Source organism: Ranitomeya imitator, chromosome 2 (assembly GCF_032444005.1).
Source record: "Ranitomeya imitator isolate aRanImi1 chromosome 2, aRanImi1.pri, whole genome shotgun sequence".
Classification (NCBI taxonomy): Eukaryota; Metazoa; Chordata; class Amphibia; order Anura; family Dendrobatidae; genus Ranitomeya; species Ranitomeya imitator.
In genome coordinates this window covers 368,268,804-368,296,260 of record NC_091283.1, presented here as the reverse complement: position 1 = coordinate 368,296,260, position 27,457 = coordinate 368,268,804, and the positions used below count along the sequence as shown (strand labels likewise).

The 27,457-nt window shown below is 44.5% G+C and overlaps 1 protein-coding gene across 1 annotated transcript in view; it reads left to right on the top strand.

Annotated features, from left to right (window-relative positions):
• The window catches only part of LOC138663925 (zinc finger protein 684-like), a 56,859-nt gene that overhangs the window by 15,681 nt on the left and 13,721 nt on the right, over positions 1-27,457 (top strand). The gene's annotated exons all lie outside the window — the stretch shown is intronic.

Below are 27,457 nucleotides of genomic sequence, written 5' to 3'. Positions count from 1 at the left end.
TGTGAAACAACTGAAATTATGTCTTATATTCTAGGTTCTTCAAAGTAGCCACCTTTTGCTTTGATGACTGCTTTGCACACTCTTGGCATTCTCTTGATGAGCTTCAAGAGGTAGTCACCGGGAATGGTTTTCCAACAATCTTGAAGGAGTTCCCAGAGATGCTTAGCACTTGTTGGCCCTTTTGCCTTCACTCTGCGGTCCAGCTCACCCCAAACCATCTAGATTGGTGTCAGGTCTGGTGACTGTGGAGGCCAGGTCATCTGGAGTAGCACCCCATCACTCTCCTTCTTGGTCATATAGCCCTTACACATCCTGGAGGTGTGTTTGGTGTCATTGTCCTGTTGAAAAATAAATGATGATCCAAATAAACGCAAACTGGATGGAATAGCATGCTGCTGCAAGATGCTGTGGTAGCCATGCTGGTTCAGTATGCCTCCAATCTTAAATAAATCCCCAACAGTGTCAGCAGCAAAGCACCCCCACACCATCACACCTCCTCCTCCATGCTTCACGGTGGGAACCAGGCATGTAGAGTCCATCCATTCACCTTTTCTGTGTCGCACAAAGACACGGTGGTTGGAGCCAAAGATCTCAAATTTGGACTCATCAGACCAAAGCACAGATTTCCACTGGTCTAATGTCCATTCCTTGTGTTCTTTAGCCCAAACAAGTCTCTTCTGCTCGTTGCCTGTCCTTAGCAGTGGTTTCCTAGCAGCTATTTTACCATCAAGGCCTGCTGCACAAAGTCTCCTCTTAACAGTTGTTGTAGAGATGTGTCTGCTGCTAGAACTCCGTGTGGCATTGACCTGGTCTCTAATCTGAGCTGCTGCTAACCTGCGATTTTTGAGGCTGGTGACTCGGATAAACTTATCCTCAGAAGCAGAGGTGACTCTTGGTCTTCCTTTCCTGGGGCGGTCCTCATGTGAGCCAGTCTCTTTGTAGCGTTTGATGGTTTTTGCCACTGCAAAGTTTTCCCAATTTTTCGGACTGACTGACCTTCATTTCTTAAAGTAATGATGGCCACTCGTTTTTCTTTACTTAGCTGCTTTTTTCTTGCCATAATACGAATTCTAACAGTCTATTCAGTAGGACTATCAGCTGTGTATCCACCAGAGTTCTGCACAACACAACTGATGGTCCCAACACCATTTATAAGGCAAGAAATCCCACTTATTAAACCTGATAGGGCACACCTGTGAAGTGAAAACCATTCCCGGTGACTACCTCTTGAAGCTCATCAAGAGAATGCCAAGAGTGTGCAAAGCAGTCATCAAAGGAAAAGGTGGCTACTTTGAAGAACCTAGAATATAAGACATAATTTCAGTTGTTTCACACTTTGTTAAGTATATAATTCCACATGTGTTAATTCATAGTTTTGATGCCTTCAGTGTGAATGTACAATTTTCATAGTCATGAAAATACAGAAAAATCTTTAAATGAGGTGTGTCCAAACTTTCGGTCTGTACTGTGTGTGTGTGTATATATATATATAATTCTGAGTTTATTTTAGTTTTCATACCGCTTTCAATATTTGACACCGGCTGTAACTGGTTGTCAATTTAACGATAGCCTCATTAAGATAAATTATTCCCGAAACCCCATCAGGTCATCATTGGGAGCTTGCCAGATGAAAATCATATTATCTGTGAAACTGCACCATGGCACAATTGATGATACATACAGTGGGGCAAAAAAGTATTTAGTCAGTCAGCAATAGTGCAAGTTCCACCACTTAAAAAGATGAGAGGCGTCTGTAATTTACATCATAGGTAGACCTCAACTATGGGAGACAAACTGAGAAAAACAATCCAGAAAATCACATTGTCTGTTTTTTTATCATTTTTTTTGCATATTATGGTGGAAAATAAGTATTTGGTCAGAAACAAAATTTCATCTCAATACTTTGTAATATATCCTTTGTTGGCAATGACAGAGGTCAAACGTTTTCTGTAAGTCTTCACAAGGTTGCCACACACTGTTGTTGGTATGTTGGCCCATTCCTCCAATGCAGATTTCCTCTAGAGTAGTGATGTTTTTGGCTTTTCGCTTGGCAACACGGACTTTCAACTCCCTCCAAAGGTTTTCTATAGGGTTGAGATCTGGAGACTGGCTAGGCCACTCCAGTACCTTGAAATGCTTCTTACGAAGCCACTCCTTCGTTGCCCTGGCGGTGTGCTTTGGATCATTGTCATGTTGAAAGACCCAGCCACGTTTCATCTTCAGTGCCCTTGCTGATGGAAGGAGGTTTGCACTCAAAATCTCACGATACATGGCCCCATTCATTCTTTCATGTACCCGGATCAGTCGTCCTGGCCCCTTTGCAGAGAAACAGCCCCAAAGCATGATGTTTCCACCACCATGCTTTACAGTAGGTATGGTGTTTGATGGATGCAACTCAGTATTCTTTTTCCTCCAAACACGACAAGTTGTGTTTCTACCAAACAGTTCCAGTTTGGTTTCATCAGACCATAGGACATTCTCCCAAAACTCCTCTGGATCATCCAAATGCTCTCTAGCAAACTTCAGACGGGCTCGGACATGTACTGGCTTAAGCAGTGGGACACGTCTGGCACTGCAGGATCTGAGTCCATGGTGGCGTAGTGTGTTACTTATGGTAGGCCTTGTTACATTGGTCCCGGCTCTCTGCAGTTCATTCACTAGGTCCCCCCGCGTGGTTCTGGGATTTTTGCTCACCGTTCTTGTGATCATTCTGACCCCACAGGGTGGGATTTTGCGTGGAGCCCCAGATCGAGGGAGATTATCAGTGGTCTTGTATGTCTTCCATTTTCTAATTATTGCTCCCACTGTTGATTTCTTCACTCCAAGCTGGTTGGCTATTGCAGATTCAGTCTTCCCAGCCTGGTGCAGGGCTACAATTTTGTTTCTGGTGTCCTTTGACAGCTCTTTGGTCTTCACCATAGTGGAGTTTGGAGTCAGACTGTTTGAGGGTGTGCACAGGTGTCTTTTTATACTGATAACAAGTTTAAACAGGTGCCATTACTACAGGTAATGAGTGGAGGAAAGAGGAGACTCTTAAAGAAGAAGTTACAGGTCTGTGAGAGACAGAAATCTTGATTGTTTGTTTCTGACCAAATACTTATTTTCCACCATAATATGCAAATAAAATGTTAAAAAAACAGACAATGTGATTTTCTGGATTTTTTTTTCTCAGTTTGTCTCCCATAGTTGAGGTCTACCTATGATGTAAATTACAGACGCCTCTCATCTTTTTAAGTGGTGGAACTTGCACTATTGCTGACTGACTAAATACTTTTTTGCCCCACTGTATCTCTTGGAATCTGATTATATCATTTCACATTCCAAAAACACCATAAAAGATTGGCATACATGAGGGCACAAGTAACCCCCATCGCAGTCATAATAATAATAATATTAATCTTTATATAGGGCCAACATATTCCACAGAGCTTTACAATTTAACAGTTTCAAATGCAAGTCATAAGTATAATTGTCATGTTGTGCATAAATATGTGATTCTTCAGAATTTGTTTTAGTGTTTGCCTGATGAAGAGACCTGTGTAGTCTCGAAAGCTTGCAATTTGTTACCATCTTTTCAGTTAGCCATTAAAAGGTATCAACCACTGAGGACTCTCAATTCTAAATATTTTTCAGTCATAAGTAACAATGTTAACAGTACAATAATTAAAGCAAAATAAGATGACCCTGCTCGTGAGAGTTTACAATCTACAATGAGGTGGGGGAGATACAAAGTACAGGTGTGTATTTACAATGATGTATTTACAATGATGGATGGTCCAGCCATCTTCAGGGGGTGGGGGATAGATGGAGATAGAGAATGGGCTACACATGCGCCCTTACACATGAAATGACTTTTAATAAGGAACGTGATAGGCGGCTCTGAACAAATATGTTTTGAGGGCGCGCCTAAAACTGCAAATTGTGAATGGTCCTAATATCTTGGGGTAGAGCATTCCAGTACATTGGCGCAGCATCAGAGAAGTCTCGGATATGGGAGTGGGAGGTACGGATTAATGCAGAGGTTGGTTGAAAGTCATTTGCAGAGCGCAGAGGTCGGCTAGGCCGATAGACAGAAATAAGGGAGGAGATGCAAGGGGGTGCCGCACTGTGAGTCCCACGTAACTGTAAACAGAATCTGTCCTTGAACACAAAATTAATTGTGCTTAAAGACAAATATTTCAATTCCAAAACCAGTATTAATTCTATCCTCAGCATAGGAGGAAACAGATCTGTGTTGCGGCTACACAGGAGCATGTGCTCCAGGCCCTTGGCTTTCCATCCCCTTAGCCAGCTTCCTTCACTATCGGGAAGCAGTGCTCTCCAAAAAATTCTGGTTAGACCACCCAGCTCTATAAACCTATACATACAGTAGGTCATTAATGCTCTTGACAGATGGCTGGATGAAGAGATCACTGTTCCATTGGTGGAGGTTCCCCAGATGCCGGTCAGTATTGTACACAGCTGTGGTTTAGTGCCTACAGTCCCTCTCTCCCTGCAGAGACATCAGCGTACTCAACACTGAGGCTCCCATCCTGCCACTTCCGGGTCTGCTGCTGCCTGGGGTGCATGCACTCCTAGCAGGTCTCCAGACACTGTGCTTAGAGCACATGCGCACCCTTCCTCTTTCTTAACCCCTTCCCGACCCATGACGCCACGTAGGCGTCATGAAAGTCGGTGCCATTCCGACCCATGACGCCTATGCGGCGTCATGGAAAGATCGCGTCCCTGCAGGCCGGGTGAAAGGGTTAACTCCCATTTCACCCGATCTGCAGGGACAGGGGGAGTGGTAGTTTAGCCCAGGGGGGGTGGCTTCACCCCCTCGTGGCTACGATCGCTCTGATTGGCTGTTGAAAGTGAAACTGCCAATCAGAGCGATTTGTAATATTTCACCCATTATAACGGGTGAAATATTACAATCCAGCCATGGCCGATGCTGAAATATCATCGGCCATGGCTGGAAATACTAGTGTGCCCCCACCCCACCCCTCCGATCGCCCCCCCACCCCCCCGATCTGGCCGGTACACTGCTCCGGCTCCCCTCCGCCCTGTGCTCCGCTCCCCCCCGTGCTCGTGTCCGCTCGCCCCGTGCTCCAATCACCCCCCCGTGCTCCAATCACCCCCCCTGCACTCCGATCCACCCCCCCCCGTGCTCCGTTCCACCCCCCCGTGCTCCGTTCCAGCCCCCCCGTGCTCCGTTCCACGCCCCCCGCGCTCCGTTCCACCCCTCCCGCGCTCCGATTCCCCCCCCCGTGCTCCGATCCCCCCCCCCGTGGTCCCCCCCCACCCTATCATACTTACCGATCCAGCCGGGGTCCCGTCCGTCTTCTCCCGGGCGCCGCCATCTTCCAAAATGGCGGGCGCATGCGCAGTGCGCCCGCCGAATCTGCCGGCCGGCAGATTCGTTCCAAAGTGCATTTTGATCACTGAGATATAATCTATCTCAGTGATCAAAATAAAAAAAATAATAAATGACCCCCCCCCTTTGTCACCCCCATAGGTAGGGACAATAAAAAAATAAAGAAATTTTTTTTTTCCCACTAATGTTAGAATAGGGTTAGGGTTAGGGGTAGGGGTAGGGTTAGGGTTAGGGGTAGGGTTAGGGGTAGGGTTAGGGTTAGGGGTAGGGGTAGGGTTAGGGTTAGGGGTAGGGTTAGGGTTAGGGGTAGGGCTAGGGTTAGGGCTAGGGTTAGGGTTAGGGTTAGGAATGTGCACACGTATTCTGGTCCTCTGCGGATTTTTCCGCTGCGGATTTGATAAATCCGCAGTGCTAAACCGCTGCGGATTTATGGCGGATTTACCGCGTTTTTTTCTGCGCATTTCACTGCGGTTTTACAATTGCGATTTTCTATTTGAGCAGTTGTAAAACCGCTGCGGAATCCGCACAAAGAAGTGACATGCTGCGGAATGTAAACCGCTGCGTTTCCGTGCAGTTTTTCCGCAGCATGTGTACAGCGATTTTTGTTTCCCGTAGGTTTACATTGAACTGTACACTCATGGGAAACTGCTGCGGATCCGCAGCGTTTTCCGCAGCGTGTGCACATACCTTTAGAATTAGGCTATGTGCACACGGTGCGGATTTGGCTGCGGATTCGCAGCAGTGTTCCATCAGGTTTACAGTACCATGTAAACATATGAAAAACCAAATCCGCTGTGCCCATGGTGCGGAAAATACCGCGCGGGAACGCTGCGTTGTATTTTCCGCAGCATGTCAATTCTTTGTGCGGATTCCGCAGCGTTTTACACCTGTTCCTCAATAGGAATCCGCAGGTGAAATCCGCACAAAAAACACTGGAAATCCGCGGAAAATCCGCAGGTAAAACGCAGTGCCTTTTACCCGCAGATTTTTCAAAAATGGTGCGGAAATATCTCACACGAATCCGCAACGTGGGCACATAGCCTTAGGGTTAGGGTTGGAATTAGGGTTGTGGTTAGGGTTAGGGGTGTGTTGGGGTTAGTGTTGTGGTTAGGGGTGTGTTGGGGTTAGGGTTGTGATTAGGGTTATGGCTACAGTTTGGATTAGGGTTAGGGGTGTGTTGGGGTTAGTGTTGGAGTTAGAATTGAGGGGTTACCACTGTTTAGGCACATCAGGGGTCTCCAAACGCAACATGGCGCCACCATTGATTCCAGCCAATCTCGTATTCAAAAAGTCAAATGGTGCTCCCTCACTTCCGAGCCCTGACGTGTGCCCAAACAGTGGTTTACCCCCACATATGGGGTACCAGCATACTCAGGACAAACTGCGCAACAATTACTGGGGTCCAATTTCTCCTGTTACCCTTGTGAAAATAAAAAAATGCTTGCTAAAACATAATTTTTGAGGAAAGAAAAATGATTTTTTATTTTCACGGCTCTGCGTTGTAAACGTCTGTGAAGCACTTGGAGGTTCAAAGTGCTCACCACATATCTAGATAAGTTCCTTGGGGGGTCTAGTTTCTAAAATGGGGTCACTTGTGGGGGGTTTCTACTGTTTAGGCACACCAGGGGCTCTGCAAACGCAACGTGACACCCGCAGACCATTCCATCAAAGTCTGCATTTCAAAAGTGACTACTTCCCTTCTGAGCCCCGACGTGTGCCCAAACAGTGGTTTACCCCCACATATGGGGTATCAGCGTACTCAGGAGAAACTGGACAACAACTTTTGGGGTCCAATTTCTCCTGTAACCCTTGGGAAAATAAAATATTCTGGGCTAAATAATTATTTTTGAGGAAAGAAAACGTATTTATTATTTTCACGGCTCTGCATTATAAACTTCTATGAAGCACTTGGGGGTTCAAAGTGCTCATCACACATCTAGATAAGTTCCTTTCAGGGTCTAGTTTCCAAAATGGGGTCACTTGTGGGGGGTTTCTACTGTTTAGGCACATCAGGGGCTCTGCAAACGCAACGTGACGCCCGCAGAGCATTCCATCAAAGTCTGCATTTCAAAACGTCACTACTTCAATTCCAAGCCCCGGCATGTGCCCAAACAGTAGTTTACCCCCACATATGGGGTATCACCGTACTCAGGAGAAACTGGACAACAAATATTGGGGTCAAATTTCTCCTGTTACCCTTGGGAAAATTAAAAAATTCTGGGCTAAATAATTATTTTTGAGGAAAGAAAACGTATTTATTATTTTCACGGCTCTGCATTATAAACTTCTATGAAGCACTTGGGGGTTCAAAGTGCTCACCACACATCTAGATAAGTTCCTTTGGGGGTCTAGTTTCCAAAATGGGGTCACTTGTGGGGGGTTTCTACTGTTAAGCCACATCAGGGGCTCTGCAAACGCAACGTGACGCCCACAGAGCATTCCATCAAAGTCTGCATTTCAAAACGTCACTACTTCACTTCCGAGCCCCGGCATGTGCCCAAACAGTGATTTACCCCCACATATGGGGTATCAGCGTACTCAGGAGAAACTGGAAAACAACTTTTGGGGTCAAATTTCTCCTGTTACCCTTGGGAAAATAAAAAATTGCAGGCTAAAAGATCATTTTTGAGAAAATAATTTTTTTTTTTATTTTCATGGCTCTGCGTTATAAACTTCTGTGAAGCACTTGGGGGTTCAAAGTCCTCACCACACATCTAGATTAGTTCCTTTGGGGGTCTAGTTTCTAAAATGGTGTCATTTCTGGGGGATCTCCAATGTTTAGGCACACAGGGGCTCTCCAAACGTGACATGGTGTCCGCTAATGATTGGAGCTAATTTTCCATTTAAAAAGCCAAATGGCGTGCCATTCCTTCCGAGCCCTGCCGTGCGCCCAAACAGTGGTTTACCCCCACATATGGGGTATCAGCGTACTCAGGACAAACTGGACAACAATATTTGGGGTCCAATTTCTCCTATTATCCTTGGCAAAATAGGAAATTCCAGGCTAAAAAATCATTTTTGAGGAAAGAAAAATTATTTTTTATTTTCATGGCTCTGCGTTATAAACTTCTGTGAAGCACCTGGGGGTTTAAAGTGCTCAATATGCATCTAGATAAGTTCCTTGGGGGGTCTAGTTTCCAAAATGGGGTCACTTGTGCGGGAGCTCCAATGTTTAGGCACACAGGGGCTCTCCAAACGCGACATGGTGTCCGCTAACAATTGGAGCTAATTTTCCATTCAAAAAGTCAAATGGCGCGCCTTCTCTTCCGAGCCCTGCCGAGTGCCCAAACAGTGGTTTACCCCCACATATGAGGTATCGGCGTACTCGGGAGAAATTGCCCAACAAATTTTATGATCCATTTTATCCTACTGCCCATGTGAAAATGAAAAAATTGAGGCGAAAAGAATTTTTTTGTGAAAAAAAATTACTTTTTCATTTTTACAGATCAATTTGTGAAGCACCTGAGGGTTTAAAGTGCTCACTAGGCATCTAAATTAGTTCCTTGGGGGGTCTAGTTTCCAAAATGGGGTCACTTGTGGGGGAGCGCCAATGTTTAGGCACACAGGAGCTATCCAAACGCGACATGGTGTCCGCTAACGATGGAAATAATTTTTCATTCAAAAAGTCAAATGGCGCTCCTTCCCTTCCGAGCCTTACCATGTGCCCAAACAGTGGTTTACCTCCACATGTGAGGTATTGGTGTACTCAGGAGAAATTGCCCAACTCATTTTAGGATCCATTTTATCCTGTTGCCCACGTGAAAATGAAAAAATTGAGGCTAAAAGAATTTTTTTGTGAAAAAAAAGTACTTTTTCATTTTTACGGATCAATTTGTGAAGCACCTGGGGGTTCAAAGTGCTCACTATGCATCTAGATAAGTTCCTTGGGGCGTCTAGTTTCCAAAATGGGGTCACTTGTGGGGGAGCTCCAATTTTTAGGCACACGGGGGCTCTCCAAACGTGACATGGTGTCCGCTAAAGAGTGGAGCCAATTTTTGATTCAAAAAGTCAAATGGCGCTCCTTCCCTTCCAAGCCCTGCCATGCGCCAAAACAGTGGTTTACCCCCACATATGAGGTATCAGCGTACTCAGGACAAATTGGACAACAACTTTCATGGTTCAGTTTCTCCTTTTACCATTGGGAAAATAAAAAAATTGTTGCTAAAAGATAATTTTTGTGACTAAAAAGTTAAATGTTCATTTTTTCCTTCCATGTTGCTTCTGCTGCTGTGAAGCACCTGAAGGGTTAATAAACTTCTTGAATGTGGTTTTGAGTACCTTGAGGGGTGCAGTTTTTAGAATGGTGTCACTTTTGGGTATTTTCAGCCATATAGACCCCTCAAACTGACTTCAAATGTGAGGTGGTCCCTAAAAAAAATGGTTTTGTAAATTTCGTTGTAAAAATGACAAATCGCTGGTCGAATTTTAACCCTTATAACTTCCTAACAAAAAAAAATTTTGTTTCCAAAATTGTGCTGATGTAAAGTAAACATGTGGGAAATGTTATTTATTAACTATTTTGTGTCACATATCTCTCTGGTTTAACAGAATAAAAATTCAAAATGTGAAAATTGCGAAATTTTCAAAATTTTCGCCAAATTTCCGTGTTTATCACAAATAAACGCAGAATTTATTGACCTAAATTTACCACTAACATGAAGCCCAATATGTCACGAAAAAACAATCTCAGAACCGCTAGGATCCGTTGAAGCGTTCCTGAGTTATTACCTCATAAAGGGACACTGGTCAGAATTGCAAAAAACGGCAAGGTCTTTAAGGTCAAAATAGGCTGGGTCTTGAAGGGGTTAAAGGGGCCACGTGCGTTCCTCTAAAGTGTCCCCAACTAATAGCTAGAGGTCTCAATCTATTTAAACCGCCTCCTCCAACATGGAGGTGTCTGTGCAATGTTGTGAATTTGTTCCTAACACGCTTGTCAGTTCTCAGGTCCCTGTACTTACATCCGAGTCTGCTGCACCTGCCAGTGCTTCCCTCAACGGCAGCAGAGCCAGCTGCACCCACCAGTGCTCACCTCAATAGCAACTGGGCCAGCTGCACCCGCCAGCTCTCACCTCAACAGCAGCCGAGCCAGCAGCACCCACCACTGCTCACCTCGACGGCAGCTAAGCCAGTTGCACTTGTCAGTGCTCACTTCAACGGCAGCAGAGCAAACTGCACCCGCCATTGCTCACCTCAATGGTAACTGAGCCAGCTGCACTCACCAGTGCTCACCTCAACGGCAGCCGAGCCAGTTACACCCGTCAGTGCTCACCTCAACGGCAGCCAAGCCAGCTGCACCCATCAGTGCTCACCTCAATGGCAGCAGAGCAAACTGCACCCACCATTGCTCACCTCAACAGCAACTGAGCCAGCTGCACCCACCAGTGCTCACCTCAACGGCAACCAAGCCAGCTGCACCCGCAAGTGCTCATCTCTCCCTCTGACTCTTGTCTGCACCTGCAGTTCCTGCCTTCTCTGCCTGCCTGCATCTGTTGGACATTCCCTCAGGCCATTCCAGCTATCTGCTCCTAGGGGTCAGCTGCCATCTACACAAGGTCAGTCCTGGAGCAGCACCTGTATCATCTGCCTTGTCTCTCCACGGACTGCAGTGTCGTTAGCTGCTGCATATCCATGGTCAGACTGGGTGAGGCTCCTAGTCACGCCCCTCCGGGTCTTCCTTGGGCTTTGGCACACTGGTTCCACCACCCAGGCAGTTACATGTGGTAACATGACTATTTGTCACAGATGGGAGAAGGTTGGAACTGTAAGGAGAGGAGATGGAGCAGTAAAGAGATAAACACAATAGTGTTTAAGCCGAATGTCTGCAAACAAACATCGCCATTTGCTGCCCAAAGATAATAGGAAGAGAGAAAGAGGAGAGAATGATAATGGTAGGAACTGAAGAGCGGAACACACATCCACTGAGGAAAAAGGTTAGAGGAGATACTGGGTCAGGTTACAGCTGTGGTGCAGTTAATAATTATATAAAGCCCATCTCTTCAACCTATCACTATCTTCTGGTACCTTCCTCTCTGCCTTCAAACATGCACCATCAAACCCATCCTCAAAAAAACAAACCTTGACCCAATTGCTATGCCCAGCTATCACCCCATATCACTGCTTCAAAACTCCTCTTATGTAACTCGGTCCTTGACAACCTCCAATCTGGCTTCCGCCCCCACCACTCCACTGAAACTGCCCTGACCGAAATTACTAATGACTTACAGCCAAAGCTAAAAGACAACTCAAAACAGTCAACCACTGCCTACTGCTACAGATTCTTTCTTACCTTGGCATCAAAGACCTTGCTCTGTCCTGGATTGCCTCATACCTTCCCAACCACACATTTAATGTTTCCCACTCCCACACTTTCTCCTCATCCTGCCCTCTCTCTTTTGGAGTCCCTCAAAGCTCTGTCCTGGGGCCCCTACTTTTTGCCATCTATACCCTTGGCCTAGGACAACTCATAAAGTCCCATGGCGTCCAGTACCACCTGTATGCAGATGACACTCAGATCTACCTCTCTGGCCCAGATGTCACCTCTCTGCTGTCCAGAATCCCAGAGTGTCTATCAGCCAAATCCTCATTCTTCACCTCTCGCTTCCTAAAACTCAATGTCAATGGCAAAACCGAACTCATCATCTTTCCTCCATCTCGCGTATCCTCCTACCCGATCTATCTATTATGGTAAATGACATCATGCTATCTCCCGCATCTGAAATCCGCTGCCTTAGGGTAACTCTAGACTCTGCCCTGTCCTTCAAACCGCACGCCCAAACTCTTGCCACCTCCTGTCGCCTTCAACTGAAAAATATTGCCAGAATCCGTCCCTTCTTCAGCACTCAATCTACTAAAACTCTTCTGCATGCCCTCTGCCTTCATCATCTCCCGCCTCAATTACTGCAATACCCTCCTCTGTGGCCTCCCCACTAACTCTCTCGCACCCCTCCAGTCTGTCCTCAACTCTGCTGCCCGGCTAATCCACCTCTCTCCTCGCTACTCCTCTGTTTCTCCCCTCTGCAAATCCCCCTACTGGCTTCCAATTCCCCAACAAATCCAGTTCAAGCTAGTAACACTGATCTACAAAGCCATCCACAACCTGTCCCCATCCTATATCTCTGAAATAATCTCCGAATATCTTCCCTCACGTAATGTTCGATCCTCCCAATACCTCCTACTCTCCTTTACACTTGTCCTCACACTACCACCTCCAAGATTTCTCCCGAATATCCCTCATCCTCTGGAATTACAAGCCTCAACACGTTCGATTATCCACTACCCTCGGATCCTTCAGGCGGAACCTGAAAACCCATCTCTTCAGGAAAGCCTACAGCCTGTAATAACCATTCTGCCGCCTCACCACCACCCGAGCTGCCACTCCACCACCACCCGAGCTACCGCCTCACCACCACCAGATCTGCTGCATCCTCGACCTTCTGTCTCTTTCCCATTATCCACAAGGACAGGGTCCTCTTCCCTCTGTACCAATCTGTCATTGTAAATTTGTTTTCTGTAAACGATATCTATAACTCTGTATGTAACCCCTTTGAGATGTTTGTGTAAGCCGTTACTTCCAGCATAGTCATATATTATATATTGTGGGCCGGAGCCACGCTTCAGGGGAAAAAGGTGGCTTTTGTGAATAGAGGATCAAGTAACTCACCAATCTTGGACTTGCTGCTTAGTGGGTAGTATCGTTGATTTCTGTTAGGGCCTTGGTGACATTTTGAGCCGCCTAGAGAAAGGCAATGGTGACGGGTCCAGTAGTGAGAGTGATGCCTGTTATATATATACACATATATAAAACTTTTTTTTTGTGAGTTTTCCCAGCTACAAAAAATGGAGAAGGTAATTTTTATTGTAGGTACACTTCAACTGTGAGAGACATAATCTAAAGATAAAATAACAGAAAATCATATTTTATGATTTTTAAATAATTAAAAAATTGTATTTTATTGCATGAAGAAGTATTTGATCATCTACCAACCAGCAAGGATTCTGGCTCTCACAGTCCTGTTAGTTTTTCTTGAAGAAGCTCTCCTATTCTGCACTACTACATTACCTGTATTATGCACCTGTTTGAACTCGTTACCTGTATAAAGGACACCTGTCGAAACAGTCAATCAATAACACTCCAACCTCTCCACCATGGTCAAGGCCAAATAGCTCTCTAAGGACACCAGGGACAAAATAGTGAACCTGCATTAGGCTGGGATGGGCTACAGGACAATAGGCAAGCAGTTTGGTGAGAAGGCAACAACTGTTGGCACATTTATTAGAAAATGGAAGAAACACAAGATGACTGTGAATCTTCCTCGGTTTGGGGCTCCATGCAAGATCTTGCCTCGTGAGGTAATAATGATGCCAACAAAGGTCAGAAATCAGCCCATAATTACATGGGAGAACCTGATCAATGACCTGAAAAGAGCTGGGACCACAGTCTCAAACATTACTGTTAGTAACACACTATGCCGTCATGGATTTAAAACCCCGTAGGACACTCAAAGTTCCCCTGCTCACACCATCACATGCCCAGGCTCATTTGAAGTTCGCCAATGACCATCTGGATTATCCCGAAAAGGAATGGAAGAAGCTAATTTGACTAAATGAGAACAAAATAGAACTTTTTGGAATTAACTCCACTTGCCATGTTTGGAGGAAGAAGGATGAGTACAACCCCAAGAACACCAGCCTAACTGTAAAGCATGATGGGGGAAACATCATACTTTGGATGTGCTTTTTTTGCAAAGGGGACAGGATGAATGCACCATATTGAAGGGAGGATGGATGTGGTCATGTCTTAAGAGAGTTTGGCCAACAACTTCTGTAACTCAGTAAGAGCACTGAAGATGGGTCGAGGCTGGGTCTTCCAGCATAACAATGACCTGAAACACATAGCCAGGGCAACTAAGGAGTGGCTCAGTAAGAAGCACTTGAAGGTCCTGCAACAGTCGAGCCAATCTCCAGACCTGATCTCAATGGAAAATCCTTGGAGCTGAAACTCAATGTTGCTCAGCAACAGCCCCGAAATCTGAAATATCTGGAAAAGATCTGTATGGAGGAGTGGGCCAAAATCATTGCTGCAGGGTGTGTAAACTTGGTCATGAACTACAGAAAACGTCTGACCTCTGTAAATGTAAACAAAGGTTTGTGTACCAAATATTTAGTTCTGTTTTGCTATTGTATCAAATACTTATTTATTGCAATAAAATGCAAATCAATTATGTAAAAATCATACAATGTGATTTTCTGGATTTTATTTTTAGATTCTGTCTCTCACAGTTGAAGTGTACCAACTTTAAAGGGACACTGTCACCTGAATTTGGAGGGAACAATCTTCAGCCATGGAGGCGGGGTTTTTGGGTTTTTGATTCACCCTTTCCTTACCCGCTGGCTGCATGCTGGCTGCAATATTGGATTGAAGTTCATTCTCTGTCCTCCATAGTACACGCCTGCGCAAGGCAAGATTGCCTTGTGCAGGCATGTACTACGGAGGACAGAGAATGAACTTCAATCCAATATTGCAGCCAGCATGCAGCCGGCGGGTAAGGAAAGGGTGAATCAAAAACCCCGCCTCCATGGCTGAAGATTGTTCCCTCCAAATTCAGGTGACAGTGTCCCTTTAAAAAATTACACAACTCTCCACTCTTTGTAGGTGGGAAAACTTGCAGAATTGTCAGTGTATCAAACACTTATTTTCCCCATTGTAGAAATTCACGTTAGCCAAATAAGTAGTTGTTTGTTTAGTACCACTGCCTCCCCATTTTCTGCACTGTTGCATCCGCGTGCCTGTTAACAGAACTAAGGATAATAGAGAAGGATAGTCTCCTCACAGGGGGGAACAAATTATAATAATGAAAAAAGTCTTTCCACAGTAAAGAATGCTAGTTATGGGGCAGAAAGCTATTGGGGCCGGGTCACATGATGTTCTAAAGGTTGTTGATCTTTTGCCATACAATTTAACCCCTTCACCCCGAAGCCTGTTTTCAACTTTCTGACAAAGCCATTTTTTTCAATTCTAACCATTGTCACTTTATGAGGTCATAACTCTGGAACGCTTCAAGGGATCCTGGTGATTCTTAGATTATTTTCTCGCGACATATTGTACTTTATGATAATGGTAAAATTTCTTCGATATGACTTGCATTTATTTGTGAAAAAAAGAATATTTGGGGAAAATTTTAAAAGTTTCGCAATTTTCAAATTTTTTATTTTTATGCCCTTAATAAGAGTCATATCGCACAAAATAGTTAAAAAATAACATTTCCCACATGTCTGCTTTACATCAGCACAATTTTGGAAACATAATTTTGTTAAATTTGTTTGGAAGTTATAAGGGTTAAAAGTTGACCAGCGATTTCTCATTTTTACAACAAAATTTGCAAAACCATTTTTTTAAGTGACCACCTCACACTTAAAGTGACTTTGAGGGGCCTATATGACAGAAAATACCCAAAATGTGACACCATTCTAAAAACTGCACCCCTCAAGGTTCTCAAAACCACATTCAAGAAGTTTATTAACCCTTCAGGTGCTTCACAGGAATTTTTAGAATGTGGAAGGAAAAAATAAACATTTACTTTTTTTTCACAAAATTTTTTATTGACACCTAATTTTGTTTACTTTCGCAAGGGTAATAAGAGAAATTGCTCCATACAATTTGTTGTACCATTTCTCCTGAGTACACCGATACCCCATATGTGGGGGGAAACCACTGTTTGGGCGCATGGCAGGGCTTGGAAGGGAAGGAGCGCCATTTGACTTTTTGAATGCAAAATTTGATGAAATAATTTGCAGACACCATGTCTCGTTTGGAGAGCCCCTGATGTGCCTAAACAGTAGAAACCCCCAACAAGTGACCCCATTTTAGAAACTAGACCCCCCAAGGAACTTATCTAGATGTGTGGTGAGCACTTTGAACCCCCAAATGCCTCACAGAAGTTTATAATGTAGAGCCGTAAAAATAAAAAATCATATTTGTTCCACAAAAATGATTTTTTCGCCCCCAAATTTTTATGTTCCCAAGGGTAATAGGAGAAATTGGACCTTAAAAGTTGTTGTGCAATTTCTCCTGAGTACGCTGATACCCCATATGTGCGGGTAAATCACTGTTTGTGTGCGCGGCAGAGCTCGGAAGGGAAGGAGCGCCGTTTGACTTTTTCAACGCAAAATTGTCTGGAATTGAGATCGGACGCCATGTTGCATTTGAAGAGTCCCTGATGTGCCTAAACAGTGGAAACCCTCCAATTCTAACTCCAACCCTAACCTCAACACACACCTAACCCTAATCCCAACCCTAGCGTTTATACCATTTTGCGTGTGGTAAAATTAATAAAGCAGTTTTTTCTTTGGGTCAGTACGATTACAACGATATCTCAGTTATTTTTTTTTATATTTTGGGGCTTTTACACAATAATAACTTTTATAGAGAAAATAATAGTTTTTGCATCGCTTTATTTTGAGAGCTATAACTTTTTTATTTTTCCGCTGATGGAGCTGTATGGTGGCTTGTGTTTTGCGGCACGAGATGATTTTTTCGGCGGTACCATTTTTATTTACATCCATCTTTTTGATCGTGTTTTATTGCACTTTTTGTTTGGCGGTGTGATGATAAAGCGTTGTTTTTTGCCTTGTTTTTTATTTATTTTTTACGGTGTTCACTGAAGGGGTTAACTAGTGAGATCGTTTTATAGAGCAGGTCGTTATGGACGCGGCGATACCAAATATGTGTACTTTTATTGTTTTTTTTTAAATCTACATAAATAAATGCATTTATTGGAGAAATATTTTCATTTTATTTTTTTTTCTATATTTGGGGATTTTTAAAAATATATATTTTTACACATTATAGTATTTTTTTTTTACTTTATCACATTGTCTCAGTGTTGTAGCTGTTTGCGTTCTGACCCAATGTCAGACATGCCAGATCACCAGTGAGGCCAAATTGTTGAATTACGCCCTTCATTGATAAGTGCTTGGAGAAAAAGGAAGATGCACACAGATTGTGAGCAAAGTCACTTTTATCTGATGTAATGCAGCAAGAGGCAGTATTTTATACCATTTACAACAAATGTAACTTTACCCCGGGTCATGCTGACCTTTATTTCCTACGTACTGAGAACATGCTATTTGCTGACTATTGAAAACATGTAAGATAAGAAGTATACAATCCTTGAATCCTAGACTACTGCATCATAAGAACAAATTCTAAACACATTCTAGCAATTATAGGCAATTAAAGGCAAAACATTAACCCTTCTCTATCAATTTCCCCCTTTTGTAAATGGTATAACCTCTGCCACAGGGTCAAATGATGTCCACAAAGGAGCTACTGTCTCTTGGGTCTAGTACCCATAAGGGGGCTTTCTACCTGCTTCGCCCATCCACCCTCATTGTGGACACTCACTTCTCTAGTCAGCAGTGGTTATCTGGGGTCTATTATACACTATGGATGGCACAGCCTTAGATTCCTTCCTTAAACATAAACTCTTCAATAGCTTATGTAATGCATATATTAGCGCTTTTACAGCTACATAAAGCAATGAACAAAACAAAACAATAAAAATTGTATGCAAGTCTGTAAAATACCAAAAATAATCCATCCCGCTAGGCCAATTTGCTTGATTTAAAAAAGAGTCTCTATATTGTATTAGTCTCATTAAGAACCTTAAGGAACCTAGGAAATCTGAGTCCAAGTCTCATTGTGTATGCAATGTGGTGTTAATACCTTCCTTGGCTCCTTCCTTGGCTTCCTTGCAGATACTGGGCTGTGTGTACAGATCCAACAGTCAGGCAGTTTTTGTCCTTCTGTGTCTTTTATAAGAAAAGCATGATGTTGAATAAGTTTGTTGTCCCTGTCAACATTTAAAAGTTTTATCCAGTGTCTCTGTAGGGTGCAAAAATCCTATGACTTCCAGCAAGGTGATTAAGAGAACAGTCATTCTGCTGGTGAAAAGATCTTTTTGCAGGGACTGGCATGGATCCAGGTGAGCTTTCCCTCAAGTTTCACTGAGGTAAATGTGGTCAGCTGGACTTTACAATGGGCCGTCAAATCATGGATCTAGGCTCCTTCTCACGTGTCTGTGTATGACCACCCGATCACCTGGATTCAACTGTTGTAAGTCTGCACTGGCATTATGATGTGGAATGGATGAGAACACATGTTTATGCACCACATTAAGTCTTTCTTTGCAAGGCCTGGACATGGGCTGTCATAGTACTGTGTTGCATTTGTAGCACCTGTGTAAAGTACAGACCAGTGTTTGGTGCACTACCAAACAGGACTTCAAAAGGAGACAAGCCTGTCTTTCTATTTGGAGTGTGTCTGACTGAAAAGAGTACAAGAGGCAAACACTCTACCCAGCTTTTTCCTGTGTCTGCCATGGCCTTTGAATTTTCAGTTTAAGTGTCCCGTTTAATCTCTTCACTTTCCCACTACTTTGTGGTCTATATGGTGCATGATATGCTTGCTGTACTCCCAGGGCTTGCATGACTTCCCTCATTATTTCTCCCGTGAAGTGTGTACCCCTATCGCTTTCTATGGTTTCTGGGACACCATACCTGCAGATCAGTTCTTTCATCAGTTTGCCTGCAGTCGTTTTAGCTTTTGCACATTTTACCGGATAGGCTTCCAGCCAACCAGAGAAGAGATCTACACATACTAGGACATTTTTCATACACCTTATGCAATATTGTGTCCTAAAAATGTCACCTTTTGTTTGCAATACTGTAGTTTGTCACGTGAGACTTTGCAACCCTTTCCTGCCAAAAACCACAGCAGGGACATCTGGTCCGGGTAGCAGAGCAGGAAGTCATCCACGTACTGTAATAGTACAATCTGTGGATGAGGCGAAGAATGCATTTGCCAAATCAGTGATTGCGAAACATCTTGACGTCGCTGGGATCTGTGACAGTATGGTGTGTGTATTAGGGACAATTGAGGTCACACTCACTGTAACATCATTAATAGCCCGAAAGTCATGAACTATTCTGTAAGTGTCAGGGGAACCTTTGGGTCCTTTTTTTTCTTAATGGGATACAAAGGGGTGTTGCAAGGGGAATATTTCTGCACTAGAACCCCTGCCTTAACATACTCTTTAATATCCCTGCTCAAGGCCATTGATTTGACTAGGCTCATGGGGTATTGCTTTAAACAAGGAGGAGTGGTTCCTTTTTTCAGTTTCCTTCCACAGGTGACGAGGTTAATTCGTTAGCTGTCTGCTCTATTTAACTCCACTTAGATCATTGCTCCATGCCACCTGTCAATGTTCCAGTATTGGTCTAGTTCGCTCCTGGATCGTTCTTGTGACCTGTCTTCCCAGCAGAAGCTATGTTCCTGCTTGTTTTTCTCTGGTTTGCTATTTTTCTGTCCAGCTTGCTATTTTGATTTTTGTCTTGCTTGCTGGAAGCTCTGGGACGCAGAGGGAGCGCCTACGCACCGTGAGTCGGTGCGGAGGGTCTTTTTGCGCCCTCTGCGTGGTCTTTTTGTAGTTTTTGTGCTGACCGCAAAGTTACCTTTCCTATCCTCTGTCTGTTCAGTAAGTCGGGCCTCTCTTTGCTATATCTATTTCATCTCTGTGTTTGTAATTTTCATCTTAACTCACAGTCATTATATGTGGGGGGCTGCCTTTTCCTTTGGGGAATTTCTCTGAGGCAAGGTAGGCTTTATTTTTCTATCTTTAGGGCTAGCTAGTTTCTTAGGCTGTGACGAGTTGCATAGGGAGCGTTAGGAGCAATCAACGGCTATTTCTAGTGTGTGTGATAGGATTAGGGATTGCGGTCAGCAGAGTTCCCACGTCCCAGAGCTTGTCCTGTATTATTAGTAACTATCAGGTCATTCCGTGTGCTCTTAACCACCAGGTCCATTATTGTCCTAACCACCAGGTCATAACAGTACAGGTGGCCAAAAGTATTAATGCATCTCAATAGAGGGATAAGAGAAGTTCTGAGACCATTTTTTTTTCTTTGCAGTGTGTTTTTGTCTCTCTTTTCCCCTTTACCTCTTGGTGGTTCAGGATACAGGTGTAGATATGGACATTCAAGGTCTGTCCTCTTGGATGGATAATCTCACTGCAAGGGTACAAAACATTCAAGATTTTGTGGTTCAGAATCCGATGTCAGAGCCTGGGATTCCAATTCCTGATTTGTTTTTTGGGGATAGATCTAAGTTTCTGAATTTCAAAAATAATTGTAAATTGTTTCTTGCTTTGAAACCTCGCTCCTCAGGTGACCCTGTTCAACAAGTGAAAATCATTATTTCTTTGTTACGTGGCGACCCTCAACACTGGGCATTTTCCCTTGCGCCAGGAGATCCGGCATTGCGTGATGTTGATGCGTTTTTTCTGGCGCTTGGATTGCTTTATGATGAACCAAATTCAGTGGATCAGGCAGAGAAAATCTTGCTGGCTCTGTGTCAGGGTCAGGATGAGGTAGAGATATATTGTCAGAAGTTTAGGAAGTGGTCTGTACTCACTCAGTGGAATGAATGTGCCCTGGCAGCAATTTTCAGAAAGGGTCTCTCTGAAGCCCTTAAGGATGTCATGGTGGGATTTCCCATGCCTGCCGGTCTGAATGAGTGTATGTCTTTGGCCATTCAGATCGATCGACGCTTGCGTGAGCGTAAAGCTGTGCACCATTTGGCGGTATTGTCTGAGCATAGACCTGAGCCTATGCAATGTGATACGGTAGGACTTTGACCAGAGCTGAACGGCAAGAACACAGACGTCGGAATGGGCTGTGTTTTTACTGTGGTGATTCCACTCATGCTATCTCCGATTGTCCTAAGCGCACTAAGCGTTTCGCTAGGTCTGCCACCATTGGTACGGTACAGTCGAAATTTCTTTTGTCCGTTACTATGATTTGCTCTTTGTCATCCTATTCTGTTATGGCATTTGTGGATTCAGGCGCTGCCCTGAATTTGATGGACTTGGAGTTTGCTAGGCGCTGTGGTTTTTTCTTGGAGCCCTTGCGGTATCCTATTCCATTGAGAGGAATTGATGCTACGCCTTTGGCCAAGAATAAGCCTCAGTACTGGACCCAATTGACCATGTGCATGGCTCCTGCACATCAGGAGGATATTCGCTTTTTGGTGTTGCATAATCTGCATGATGTGGTCGTTTTGGGGTTGCCATGGCTACAGGTCCATAATCCAGTATTGAATTGGAAATCTATGTCTGTGTCCAGCTGGGGTTGTCAGGGGGTACATGGTGATGTTCCATTTTTGTCTATTTCGTCATCCACCCCTTCTGAAGTCCCGGAGTTTTTGTCGGATTACCGGGATGTATTTAATGAGCCCAAATCCAGTGCCCTACCTCCTCATAGGGATTGCGATTGTGCTATTAATTTGATTCCTGGTAGTAAGTTTCCTAAGGGCCGACTGTTCAATTTATCTGTGCCAGAACACGCCGCTATGCGGAGTTATATAAAGGAATCCTTGGAGAAGGGTCATATTCGCCCGTCGTCGTCACTATTGGGAGCAGGGTTCTTTTTTGTGGCCAAGAAGGATGGTTCTTTGAGACCTTGCATTGACTACCGCCTTCTTAATAAGATCACAGTCAAATTTCAGTACCCTTTGCCGCTGCTGTCTGAATTATTTGCTCGGATTAAGGGGGCTAGTTGGTTCACCAAGATAGATCTTCGTGGTGCGTATAATCTTGTGCGTATTAAACAGGCCGATGAATGGAAAACAGCATTTAATACGCCCGAGGGCCATTTTGAGTACCTGGTTATGCCATTCGGGCTTTCCAATGCTCCATCAGTATTTCAGTCCTTTATGCATGACATCTTCCGAGAGTACCTGGATAAATTCCTGATTGTATATTTGGATGATATTTTGGTCTTCTCGGATGATTGGGAGTCTCACGTGAAGCAGGTCAGAATGGTGTTCCAGGTCCTTCGTGCGAATTCTTTGTTTGTGAAGGGGTCTAAGTGTCTCTTTGGAGTTCAGAAGGTTTCATTTTTGGGTTTCATTTTTTCCCCTTCTACTATCGAGATGGACCCTGTTAAAGTCCAGGCCATTTATGATTGGACTCAGCCGACATCTGTGAAGAGTCTGCAAAAGTTCCTGGGCTTTGCTAATTTTTATCGTCGCTTCATCAGTAATTTTTCTAGTGTTGCTAAACCGTTGACTGATTTGACCAAGAAGGGTGCTGATGTGGTCAATTGGTCTTCTGCGGCTGTGGAAGCTTTTCAGCAGTTGAAGCGTCATTTTTCTTCTGCCCCTGTGCTGTGCCAGCCAGATGTTTCGCTCCCGTTTCAGGTTGAGGTTGATGCTTCTGAGATTGGAGCAGGGGCTGTTTTGTCGCAAAGAAGTTCTGATGGCTCGGTGATGAAACCATGTGCCTTCTTTTCTAGAAAGTTTTCGCCTGCTGAGCGCAATTATGATGTTGGCAATCGAGAGTTGTTGGCCATGAAGTGGGCATTCGAGGAGTGGCGTCATTGGCTTGAAGGAGCCAAGCATCGCGTGGTGGTCTTGACGGATCACAAGAATTTGACTTATCTCGAGTCTGCCAAACGGTTGAATCCTAGACAGGCTCGATGGTCGCTATTTTTCTCCCGTTCTGATTTTGTGGTTTCGTACCTTCCGGGCTCTAAGAATGTGAAGGCTGATGCCCTGTCAAGGAGTTTTGTGCCCGACTCTCTGGGTGTTCCTGAGCCGGCGGGTATTCTCAAAGAGGGGGTAATTTTGTCTGCCATCTCCCCTGATTTGCGGCGGGTGCTGCAAGAATTTCAGGCTGATAGACCTGACCGTTGCCCAGCGGAGAAACTGTTTGTCCCTGATAAATGGACTAGTAGAGTTATCTCTGAGGTTCATTGTTCGGTGTTGGCTGGTCATCCTGGAATCTTTGGTACCAGAGATTTGGTGGCTAGATCCTTTTGGTGGCCGTCTTTGTCACGGGATGTGCGTTCTTTTGTGCAGTCCTGTGGGACTTGTGCTCGGGCTAAGCCCTGCTGTTCTCGTGCCAGTGGGTTGCTTTTGCCCTTGCCGGTCCCGAAGAGGCCCTGGACGCATATTTCTATGGATTTTATTTCGGATCTCCCTGTCTCTCAAAAGATGTCGGTCATTTGGGTGGTTTGTGATCGCTTCTCTAAGATGGTCCATTTGGTACCCTTGTCTAAATTGCTTTCCTCCTCTGATTTGGTGCCATTGTTTTTCCAGCATGTGGTTCGTTTACATGGCATTCCAGAGAACATCGTTTCGGACAGAGGTTCCCAGTTTGTTTCGAGGTTTTGGCGATCCTTTTGTGCTAGGATGGGCATTGATTTGTCTTTTTCCTCGGCTTTCCATCCTCAGACTAATGGCCAAACCGAACGAACTAATCAGACTTTGGAAACATATCTGAGATGCTTTGTTTCTGCTGATCAGGATGATTGGGTGTCCTGTTTGCCTTTGGCTGAGTTCGCCCTTAATAATCGGGCCAGCTGGGCTACTTTGGTTTCGCCATTTTTCTGCAATTCTGGTTTCCATCCTTGTTTCTCTTCAGGGCAGGTTGAGTCTTCAGACTGTCCTGGTGTAGATACTGTGGTGGATAGGTTGCAGCAGATTTGGACTCATGTGGTGGACAATTTGACATTGTCCCAGGAGAAGGCTCAACGTTTCGCTAACCGCCGGCGCTGTGTGGGTCCCCGACTTCGTGTTGGGGATTTGGTTTGGTTGTCGTCTCGTTATGTTCCTATGAAGGTTTCCTCTCCTAAGTTTAAGCCTCGTTTCATTGGTTTGTATAAGATTTCTGAGGTTCTCAATCCTGTGTCATTTCGTTTGACCCTTCCAGCTTCTTTTGCCATCCATAATGTATTCCATAGGTCATTGTTGCGGAGACACGTGGCGCCTGTGGTTCCATCCGTTGATCCTCCTGCCCCGGTGTTGGTTGAGGGGGAGTTGGAGTATGTGGTGGAGAAGATTTTGGATTCTCGTATTTCGAGACGGAAACTCCAGTACCTGGTCAAGTGGAAGGGTTATGGTCAGGAAGATAATTCCTGGGTCTTTGCCTCTTATGTTCATGCTGCCGATCTGGTTCGTGCCTTTCATTTGGCTCGTCCTGGTTGGCCTGGGGCTCTGGTGAGGGTTCGGTGACCCCTCCTCAAGGGGGGGGTACTGTTGTGAATTCTGTTGTCAAGCTCCCTCCTGTGGTCATGAATGGTACTTCGGCTGGTTCTGTCCATGGGCTTCCTCTGGTGGCTGTGAGTGGAGCTGCTGCTTCTGAGTTTCCTTCCACAGGTGACGAGGTTAATTCGTTAGCTGGCTGCTCTATTTAACTCCACTTAGATCATTGCTCCATGCCACCTATCAATGTTCCAGTATTGGTCTAGTTCGCTCCTGGATCGTTCTTGTGACCTGTCTTCCCAGCAGAAGCTAAGTTCCTGCTTGTTTTTCTCTGGTTTGCTATTTTTCTGTCCAGCTTGCTATTTTGATTTTTGTCTTGCTTGCTGGAAGCTCTGGGACGCAGAGGGAGCGCCTCCGCACCGTGAGTCGGTGCGGAGGGTCTTTTTGCGCCCTCTGCGTGGTCTTTTTGTAGTTTTTGTGCTGACCGCAAAGTTACCTTTCCTATCCTCTGTCTGTTCAGTAAGTCGGGCCTCTCTTTGCTATATCTACTTCATCTCTGTGTCTGTAATTTTCATCTTAACTCACAGTCATTATATGTGGGGGGCTGCCTTTTCCTTTGGCGAATTTCTCTGAGGCAAGGTAGGCTTTATTTTTCTATCTTTAGGGCTAGCTAGTTTCTTAGGCTGTGACGAGTTGCATAGGGAGCGTTAGGAGCAATCCACGGCTATTTCTAGTGTGTGTGATAGGATTAGGGATTGCGGTCAGCAGAGTTCCCACGTCCCAGAGCTTGTCCTGTATTATTAGTAACTATCAGGTCATTCCGTGTGCTCTTAACCACCAGGTCCATTATTGTCCTAACCACCAGGTCATAACACCTTACTACGTCTCTACAGTTTTCCTTGTGCTCCAGTATACATGACAGGTCATCGTATTGTCCTGGTTTGTCCAACTCCTTTAGCCATCTTTATGAGGTCTTTTGGATCTACATTTCTCCATTCAGGTCTGGCTGTCTATACTGCGTCTCGTAAGCCTTTGTTCATACCGTCAATAAATGCATTTTCCAATATTTTAACATTGAGTGGGTTTATGGGACTGTACCCCATGTCCGCCAATTTCAGCTGTAACCGTCCAAAATACATCTCCACACTCTCTCCTTACTGCTGTGTCACGTCAGTCATGAGTACAGACTGTTCTGATTGTTTCACTATAGCCCATTGTTTTAGTGATTCTCAGTATGTCTCCCCAGACCATGCAGATTTATCATCCATGCCCCCTGCTTGATCCTTTGCCACATCTGTATGTGTCTTTAATTATGTGTCCTAGTACGTCACCTGCCTTTGCACACTCAGGGATAATACTCCTGTATCTGTCTTACCCTACTCACCCTTCTTGGTCCTGATGTGGTTGGTTCTCTGGTAGTGGGTCTGCTGGTGGAGGTGACTGGATGATTATCGGGGGTGACATGCTGTTCTACAGTTTCCTTCCCAAAAGGATTACTGTCAGCTTACTCCCAAAAAGTCAATGTCCCCACTAACCACACTCCTGTTTCAGCTTCTTATGTCACTACATGCGATCTTGTCTGGACAGGATTCAGTGCAATTCACTTAGGTCGGGTTGCAGCACAGGTCATACAAGTATTTCTCCAGTCTGGGTTTGTCTGACCCCAGGGTTTACGAGTCTATCTGTCTTGTCTGGGTCTCTGGTTATACAAAGGTATGATGGTAGCAGTAATGTCTCGGTCATAGTCTGACTTTTGAGCATCAAAACATTCATAATACACCTTACTTCCGTACTGCTGCACTTTCTCAGACACCATTTATTCACTTGCTATTTTCCTCCCTTATCTGTGACTTTTTTTGTACATCCAAACATCCACACTCTGGCATGTTTGCCTTTTTCAATATTGGCCCACATCTTTCACTGCTTCCTTTCCTTCTCTGTCTTTTACAATCTACATAGCGGTTCTGGATCCCATTGGGGGCCCTGACTGCACACAGAACAAGTTGCCCATGGCTTCAACTTATTCTTCAGACAGCTTACCTTTATTCTGCAAATGCCCTTTTCTAGTGTGCCTGTACCTTATCTACGGGCAGCCACATGTAGCAATTCAGAGCGAGTGTCAAGGTTTAGGGGGAAGGCTTTCCACCTCTCACCCGTTAGATCAGCTGACTAGAAAAGGAAGGCCCAGATGTGTTAGGCCTCTAACCCACTAGCTCAGCTCCATGGAGCGGGAAGGCTTTCCACCTCTGACCCGCAACAACAACCAGCTGACTGTAGCAAGAAGGCCCTGATGTGTTAGGCCTCTCACCTCCTACATCAGCAGTGCAGATGGCTACCTCCTCTGTTGATCCTCAATTTGCTATATATCAATCACTCAACTTGAAGCTGGTGAATCTTTTACCAATCTTTCAATCACACTGATAACCAAACAATCTTTCACAAATTTCCTCTAAAATAGGCATATTTTACTTTCAACTTCCAACTTCAACTTACAATATTTTTCTACTTCAATACAGTATTTTTGTTTTAAACACAAATCTCCCAGCGCATACTACACCAAGGACAGAATATACAGGGAATCTTGAGCGCAGCTCTATGCCCCCTCCCATCTGGCACTCATCGGAGATAAGAACTTGCAGCATCCCTCCAAGGAGAAATTCACAAGCAATCTCGCAGTGGCTACATCTACCTCTGAAAGAGGAAAAATAAGCCAGCTCACCTGTGATGCATAAGCAAATCTTCGGGAGCACGGACCCGCTGTGTCCAGGCATGTAAAATCAAAAAAAGAAGGAATGTCCAGCTTCACCAAATCCGTAAAAAAGAGTTTTCTTTATTCACAAACTTTAAACATGGAGGATTCAGACTTCAGCACGAACCATATGGGTGTGAATCTCAACGCGTTTCTGGAGACTATGCTCCCTTAATCAAGATTAAGGGAGCTTAAAAAAACTCTTTTTTACGGATTCGGTGAAGCTGGACATTCCTTCTTTTTTTACATCTACCTCTCCCATCTGAATTTTAGAAATTTAGTGTCTTCTACACAGAAACAGAATGCAGCAGTT